Raw genomic sequence first — 9788 nt, 5'->3', positions numbered from 1 at the left:
TTGCGCGTTCTCTCAAGGACACGCCCACAATAGCAGGATATCATGAATATTCGAGTAAGCGCCACCCAGTGGAACAGAATATTTCGGGAACCGAATATATTGTAACACCGGAATACTAATTACCGTCACCTGCACCTCATCAGCACTCTCATCACCAGCACTATTTAAGACACTCACACACACAGTCACATTGTCCGGTCTTGTTTGCATCTAAGGACTTACCTGAATGCTTACCTCAAGGACTCTCCTTGCTACTTACCTGTCTCCCTTGTCTCCGAGTTCTTCCCTTCGTCTCCAGTCTGTGTGTGAAGTGTTGTCTGCAGTCATTGAATCCATTCAGCAAGTATCATTCTCCATTGTCACTCTGCAACCACAAAGGACAGTATCATTCTCTATACCATTCATCAGTCACGAACTTGCATCTGCTTACTCACCTGTTGTCACCAAAATACTCTGCTTGTGTTCAATAAACTACCTGTTAACCTATCTTCTGTCTCCTGGCTGGTCCTATTGTAACACACGCAGGTATAATGACAGAAATGATGGGATATTGATGTGCGCACGCGCAGTAAACCCAGGTGGGACAATCTGAAGGTAGGATGAAATGTCAGGACACTGGTGCTCTGAGCGCTCACATGGAGCCTTTATAAGCTGTACGAACTGAACGAATCAATTGTCTGCGCAGTGTGAATGTCTTAGGCTTCAGTCAAATTGCATAAGGCCGCGCGAATCACCGTAAGCGCATTCATCAGTGCGCTCCTAATGTGTTCACTTTTGCATGGTGTTTGAACATATATGTGTGTTGGCAGTATGCGTACACAACCACCCTATAGTGATAAAAATCCACTCACTCCTTTTTTGTTTTAATCCCCATAAATCATAAGCAGTGTCTCCCAATGACCTGTTTTCAGCCATGGTGCTAATGTTACGTCACATGCGTCACAGGCCCTGCCCACAACCCCTGACTGACAGTACTGCATCACCACCAAGCGGCAACCTCCCCCAGTCTCTCATGAAGCCAATATGGAAGTGACTTGAACTGCGATTCTTAGACTGGCCGCTAGGGACAGGCTGCAGAAGAGAGCAGAATCTCATTGAGTCCCATGTTAAAATGGTCAAGTTTACAGCAGAAAAAAAACATGTTTACAGTCTGGTTCAAATTGTGGTTTTAGTCTATACAGCTAATTTTGCCCTTCATGACAGCTCTGAGGGGGGGGGGTGAATTTTTTTTTTTTATAACTCATCCATTTAAATTATATTAAGCCTTAAAGTTCTGCATAATTAAGGGCATGGTCACTTGAGTGACAGGTAGTTTGCCACTGCTATCCGTGAGCCGTCATGAATTTGGCATCTCAGCCATATTTGTGCTTTTTTCTCGATTATTTTATACAATTATAAAATATGGCTTGCTGCATAATATCAGAGACGGATAGGTGTGAGTCTGTGTAGATGTGCTCGCATGCGGAAGATATACAGAACACACGTTGTTGGATCGTCTTGGCATTAATTGGCTAAAAGTTTTGTTCCTGAGATTTATAACAATGACAATAGCAGGAGGATATAAAACTACGACAGCACTGCTTGGATATTATAACTAAAACTGCTGCACTATTTTGAATAATTATACTTTGGACACGTGATTATTTGTTTGAGAGAACATTTGAGAGATATACAGATATAGGTAACGTATACAGTTTTACATCATAAACGATGCTCAGATTGCATTATTTCTTGAAGAACGATGATGGAGAGCAGATCATTCCGAAGAAATGTGCAAACAATGGATAATATATCAATATTTCATGGATTTAATGCTTTTGTAGACAGAAAGTACTGTTTTTTTGTTTTTCAATGGACACTCATGGATATTTTACCCAGTGCCACGGATTGGATTCATCTCGCTATCGCTATTTCATTATAAAGGTATGAAGTCCCGTTTAATTTGTTATTTTCACACCCCACACAAATTAATTAGTGGTGTTGGAGCATCTGTATCATATATATATATATTTAAAAAAAAAAAAAACACCGTAGATTGACAGTAAACATTTAGAACTTTCTAATGATATAACTTATCTTTATTAATATTTTAGATAGTATCTAAGATAGATAGATAGCTCTTGCTAACATGGTCACGTCGAGCTAGGCGGCGTGGTTTCAGTAACCACGGCACCTCAGTTCAACCACGTCCCGCCTCTTTGCCCATTTTCAGTTATCCAGGAGTGACGTGCGGTGACGCGCTGCTAAGATGGCAGCGGCCTCATTTTTGCTTCAAAACTGCTCTTCAGAAATCTACGGGTGATGTCACGGACACTAAATCCATATTTTTTTACAGTCTATGATCACTACTGTCATTTGATATTTAACAGTGTTTTGATCTACCTGCATTGACACCATTGTATGCGAACTGAACTGAGCTGGATGATGACATCACTGTTTACTCCAGTGCTGATATAGATAAATTAAATTAATAACTATTGTTTCTTAAATCAGAATGAATCAATACTGAATTTACTTAAGATGGATACTGACACCATTTTCTTTAAGAGCTGCTGTGCAGCCAAAATTATATAGTTATCACTGTAAAGCTGCTTTGACACAATCTGCATTGTTAAAAGAGCTATATAAATAAAGGTGACTTGTCTTAGTTTCCGCCCCCAGCAAGTTGTTTGCTGTCCGCCATTTTCTCCGCGCTCGAGCAGATGTAGCATCAACAATGTCTGGTAAGTAATTGAGATGTTTTGTTGTTGGATGTAAGAGTGAACATAACAGTCTTCATTTACCTACATCTGAGCCGCTGAACGCAGTGGATTAGTTTTATTTTCCAAAGGGAATGCGCCATAGATACGTGTGTGTGTGTGTCTGTATTTATTATTAGTAGCAGTTCTTTATCTCAGATTCTCAAAACTGTTAAACATTGCTCGGTGTTTCACTAACAAAATACAATAAAGAAAAACATCATGCTTTTTGTGGGTCCATTTTAAAGGGATAGTTCATTCAAAAATAATTCTGTCGCCCTCGTGTTGTTTCAAAGTTGTATGAGTCATTCTTCTGTGGAACATATTTTGTGTTCAATTATGTTTTTGTACATACAAGGGAATTCAGGCACCAATATTCAGTTCCCAATGTCCTTCAATTTATCTTCTTTTGTTCTTCAGAATATCTTCTTTTGTTGCACCGATGGTGTGAGGACCCTATTGTAATTGCACAGTCAATTCTTCTTCTTCTCTGAAATAAATCACATTTTTGAGGGCCTGAACATGCTTGAAAACTCATGAAATTTTGCACACGCATCAGAAGTGGTGAAAATATATATCTGATATGGGTTTCAGAATTAGGTGTGTCAAAATGTCTCAATAGTGCCACCTACAAAAATTCAATTAAGCGCCTTTTGCGCTACATTTCACATACAGGTATGAAATTCGGTAGACAGATCTAACAGCCCAGTACCTACAAAAAAGTCCCAAGGTCCAAAATCTGTAAACCCTACAGGAAGTGAGATATTTTGAATTTTCTCTGCAAAACTTTTGCAGTTTTTGCCATTTCCACATGTTGTACTTTAATGAACTCCTCATAGAGCTTTAACCAGATCAAAATCATATTTGGTCCGTCTAATCTAAAGGCCTTTGTGATGTTAAATTGCAAATATATTTAGTTTTCACTGAAGGGCGTGTCCGTGGTGGCCTGAAAAAGTCTGATGTTTCGCCATGAAAGAGGAAGCTGTTGTAACTCAGGCGTACAATGTCTGATCTGCTCCAAACTTCACATGTTTGATAAGAGTCCTGGCCTGAAGACATCTATATGCCAATATTCAGTTCGTCATATCGCCACCTGCTGGCGACAGGAAATGGCATGCCTGTAATTCACTCCTATATACACATTTAAATATGCCATGAAGTACCAAACCTGAGGGCTGTTTCATAAAACAAGATTAGAAAACAAGCCAGGCTTATTTTACTTAGTCAGACTTTTTGTCAGCGAATTCTGTTTCATAAAACAAACTTAAATTAGTTCAAACTCAGTTACTCTGGCAACTTATGCTGGGAAACTAGCCTGGGGTGCGTTTCCCAAAGCGAACTATGGTCGCAAGTTCCGTCGTTACCAATAGAGTTCAATGGGACTTACGACCATGGTTCACCAACGATGCTTTCGGGAAACGCACTCCTGATCTGGAGCAGGCTAACTGTCAGGCTAAGCTGAGCTTCTCTAACACTGACCAATAGGAACGCAATGATATTACAACTGACTCTCTCACATACAATTATTTGACTTTATTAACATATATATATAATATAGTGTGTGTGTGTGTGTGTGTGTGTGTGTGTATTATTATGTGTGATTATATATAAATAAAAATATATATTGGTGTAAGTTTAAGACATTTTTATTATTTTAATATTTTATTAAATGGTAAGTATGATGAGAAACAAAACATTTAAAGAGAAATATTTTCTTAAAAATTAAGTGTTATATAGCCCACTGAATCATTCTCAGACTTAATGCTGACTACAATGGAAGCACTTGGGAGAGAACTGTCAGGAGACTTATTTCTTAGCACAGAAGAATACAAGAGGATTACCAAATCATTGTTTTAAGTGTGAAAATATAGCAAAAGTAACACAGAAATTCAAAATCAATAAACCTGTGACAAGGCCCCTGAAACAATCAGGCCTTCATTTGTAAGCTTTCATTAAGTGATGAGTGATTTTTTTTGCTAGACAAAGAGCAGGAGAAATACCAAGTGAGTGTTTCAGAGCCAGCAAAAGCTATGAAAAGAGTGACAGAGTAAGATGCAGCCTGCTGAAGTGACATGCATGGTTGTTGTCCACACTGAAACTACCCACTGTAGTCAAAGCACAATAAAGTCAGCTAGCCTTTTCCAAGGCCCATATTTAATCTATACTCTGGTCTCATATATATATATATATATATATATATATATATATATATATATATATATATATATATATATATATATATATATATATATATATATATATAGGTTTTCCTTTCTTACTGGCTAAATGTTTTGTGCCCAATATTTAATTAGATTGTTTTAAAATATATGAATACATTTCTCTCTGGTTTTGTTTGGCAGTAGTACTCTTTATGGTTATTAGAAGTGCAGAAATTAAAGTCACAAAATTAAAATTAATATGCACAGACTAAATTTTAATTGGTAAGATGAATCTAAACTCAGTAATTGTCCCAAAGTATATTGATTTACCCCATTACAATAGTCCATTTACAGTTACTATCATAAAAATACACTTACTTGTAGGTTTGAAAGTGTACATAAGGCACATTTAATGTCCAGCATCAAATATTTTAACGAAATGTATATTTTAGAATTATTGCGCTTCTATTGCATTCCGTCTGCATTCCAGCAGCGCTCGTTCACTGTGAAGTTTAGCCGCAAAATGGAAATATTTGCATGATTTTTTAACATTTACAGATGGAGAATAAACTTGTGAAAAGTAAGTTATGCACTAAGGAAAACACCATGTCTCAAACGCATACAATAGCACAAAATGTATGCCGTTTCCTATGGTGGATCGATTTGATCCATGATCGACCTCTAGGGCTGCTTAAGAAAAGCGTGCACGCTAAATTATCTTGACTAGGTGAACCTGGATCGAATTAGTGGGACTGCGTGAACTTCAATTACCTTTTATGAAACCGTTTTAGCCCAAACTCATTTGTTAGGTTAATTCAAGTCAGGTTTTGGAGTTTAATCCTCGCTTTTCTTAGCATCTTTTATGAAACAGCCCTCTGCGCTCTCTTTCTTCTTCTCATCTTTCCTCTGCTGTATCATCCTCCCTTCCCTCACCCACACAATTCTCATCTCTGGATGTGAATACAGCAACAGACACTTTATATTCCACCTTAACTTCATCTCTAGATAGTATCTGTTCTCTGTCATCCAGGCCTGCACGTGCCACTCCCTCTAATTCCTGGTTATCTGATGTTCTTCGTGAACATCGTACCAAATTCAGGGCTGCAGAGAGGAAGTGGCACAAATCAAAAAACCAATGTGACCTAAGTAGCTATCAATCTCTGCTCTCATCCTTTTCTGCTGAAATTCATGCTGCTAAATCTTCCTATTTCCACAACAAAATCAACAGCACTTCAAACACATGCACACTTTTCAAAACATTCAACTCTCTCCTCTGTCCCCCTCCACCACCACCCACCTCATCCCTTACTGCCGATAATTTTGCTAATTTTTTCACTGATAAAACATCTACCATCAGCAGTCAGTTCTCCGCTCCACACACACAGGAACTCAGACCAACCACACACACAGCCACACACCTCCTCTCTTCATTCTCTCCCCTTACGGAGACAGGAGTATCTAAACTTCTTCTCTCCAGTCATCCCACCACCTGCCCTCTAGATCCCATCTCCGCACACCTTCTACAAGCCATCGCTCCCACACTTTTACCAGCACTGACACACATTATCAACACATCTCTCCACACTGGCACTTTCCCTAACACATTCAAGCAGGCTCAGGTAACCCCACTGCTTAAAAAAACCACATTAAACACGTCTCTTGTAGACAGCTACAGACCTGTTTCTCTCCTACCATTCATAGCAAAAACACTTGAACGAGTTGTTTTCAACCAGGTGTCATCTTTCCTCTCACAGAGCAACCAATTGGACGTCAATCAATCTGGTTTCTGATTTCTAACAGAACATGCAACACAACTTCTGGTCCAGGCCCTGGTCATTTCTAGGCTTGATTACTGCAATGCTCTTCTGGCTGGACTGCCATCATGCACAATCAAGCCTCTACAAATGATTCAGAACGCTGCAGCACGTCTCGTCTTTAACGAGCCCAAAAGATCCCACGTCACGCCTCTCTTCATCTCTCTGCACTGGCTACCACTTGCTGCTCGCATCAAATTCAAGGCGTTGACGCTTGCTTACAGATCTACCACAGGCTCAGCACCCTCCTACTTCCACTCACTCTTACGAGTCTACACTCCTACCAGAAGCCTAAGCTCATTAAAGGAGCGAAGGCTTGTGGTACCATCACAGAGAGGCTCAAAATCCCTTTTGAGAACATTCTCATTCACTGTTCCTTGCTGGTGGAATGATCTTCCTGCCTTCAATCCGGAATGCAGAATCCCTGGCAATATTCAAAAGACAGCTGAAAACTCATCTCTTTCGTGAGCACTTAACCTCATCTTAAAAAAAAAAAAAAAAAAAAAAAAAAATCTTATACCTATCCTTTCACTTCCTCTAATCCCTCTCTGTTGTAGCTTATGATACTCTGAGCACTGCCTATAACTTGTATTGTGAGCACTTCTTGTGTCTATTTGCCTCATCATGACGACTCGCTTGTTGTATTCCTCACTTGTAAGTCGCTTTGGATAAAAGCGTCTGCCAAATGAATAAATGTAAATGTAGATATAATGGAATAAACTGATATACCATTTTACTTTATGCAATATGTGGGTAAAATAGTCATACATGGATTTTCCCATTCAATATAATGCATCTATACACTGCATCTAATTTTCATATTAATGCGTTCTTGGAGCAACAAGTAATGAAAAAAGAAGTGTAATAATGGGAGTAATAATTGGCAACATTTTCATAATAATATCTAATAATTAATAGGAATATTGATATATAATTTCTTTCCCTATTCACTTGTTTGTATCTCCTAAAATGCCTGATAATCATGATTTAAGTCCTGGTGTCCTCTACAGAGGTCATGTATGAAATCAATGCCCTGTTTCGTAACAGAAAGTCATATTTTGATTTGAAAACCCATTACATTTTCATGAGACGTTGATTCATAACAAACAATTTGAAAATGAATCCAATTTAAATGATAATTACAAAATATTATCATATTTCCATAAGAGTGCTAATGTTCATTTTCAGTCATATTTAAAGACCAAGAAGTTGTTGTTGTCGTGGCGAAACCTCTAATGATTTGGTATCTCTGCAAAGCCCTGAATGTGCTCTTTACGTGCTCTTTACAGGACATCCAGACTTAAAACTGTGACGTATGATGTCAGAGAAAATCACTAAAATATAATGTCCACTAGAGAGGACAGAAGTCTATTCCTGGGTCCCAGGAGGATATGCACGCGAAAAAACTGTGTATCGTATACATTCCACGACATTGCATTGATCGGGCTCCCTGTGATGTGCTGACGTGATGAAGTATATATAAGAACACGAGCTGCTGAATTCTGAATATACTGCAGTCGTTTGATTGATTTAACAGGTAAACCAACAAATTTTACATTACAATAGTCAATCCTGAAAGTAACAAATGCATGAATAAGCCTTTCAGCGTCAGGTGGAGGCCTAATTCTTGCAATGTTTCTGAGATGATGGATACTCTTAATGTGTGAGTCTAGTGTCAGATGAGAGTCAAAAATCACACCAAGGTTACGAGGTTGAGCAGATGGAAATACGACACTATCATGAGATCCATATTCTCACTATATCATACTATATGAGTGTAACATGGCCCCGGTTTCACAGACAAGGCTTAAGCTAGTCCTAGACTAAAATGCATGTTTGAGCTGTTTTAACTGAAAGCAACTTGTACTGACATATATTTTCAAGATGACATATCAAGATGCACACTGTGGTGTATTTAAGGTTAAGAAAAATACAAAAGTATGTTACTGAGTTTATATAAATGCCATGTGGCATAGGTTATCATTCAGGAAGATTGTAATTATGAAAATCGGTTATTTATGTGTTAAACATTAGTGCCCCCTCCTGGCTGAGTGTTTTATGAGCTGGCGAACCTGTTTTGATGCATGGTGCATATTACAAAGATGTGGGGCTGGACGATATATCGCATGCGATTCTCACGCGCATTTCGTCAGTAAAGCCGGTTCCCTGATTACCGGTAAATCTCCATCACCTGCTTTCAAATGGAGCGCCATTTAACTGACAGAGCCGTAGTTCACTGATAAGCCACGCAATATCACGTTCATATCGCAGATGAATCGCCTTCGATAATGAACGCGATATTTGCATGGCTTATCAGTGAACTACGGCTCTGTCAGTTAAATGGCGCTCCATTTGAAAGCAGGTGATGGAGATTTACCGGTAATCACTGACGAAATGCGCGTGAGAATCGCATGCGATATATCGCCCAGCCCTACAAAGATGATTATTAAACTTTAGTTTTGTTTCCTTCAACCATGGCTGCAGTGAGTCCATAAATTAACTTTCTGCTTCTTCGAAATCCCAGGTGGCTGCTCGGCCACAACACACACCAGTAGTGTTTTTTTTTTCAAGTGTATGTTTATAAAAGTTACTTAAATGTCCTAATTAAACTAAGGCATAATCTTGGCTTAGGCTAAGCCCTGTCTGTGAAACCGGGCCATGGAGTGTTTGTTTATGTGTTTTGTTATATCTCTGTTGTTGGGAGTGTCTGTGTCTGTCCTGGAACATCATCTGATTGGCTCCTGCAGGCTGATTGATGCTATGTCCTGATTGGTGCACAGTACTTTAAAAAGCATGTCATCACTTTCTTTGGGGACATTTTGTGTTCTGAGCAGAGAGAGTTGATTGGAGTGCAGAGTTTGTATGTGTTAAGATAGAGTTAGAGTACTGATTGTAGTGCTGCCAATTTAGCGATTTTGTTAGATTTCGTGACTTTCTTGCCCCTTTTGAAACTTTTTTCAAAAGCCTAGAGACAAATCTAGCAACTTCTTGGACGAACCTTATCTAGATGATGTGACTTGCAAGTATGACGGCATCTAGCAACATTTAGCGACCAGTTTTAGCTACTTTCAGCTGAA

Source organism: Megalobrama amblycephala, linkage group LG4, assembly GCF_018812025.1.
Source record: "Megalobrama amblycephala isolate DHTTF-2021 linkage group LG4, ASM1881202v1, whole genome shotgun sequence".
Taxonomy (NCBI): Eukaryota; Metazoa; Chordata; class Actinopteri; order Cypriniformes; family Xenocyprididae; genus Megalobrama; species Megalobrama amblycephala.
The sequence above is the reverse complement of the archived record's forward strand: the minus strand, read 5'-3'. Positions refer to the sequence as shown.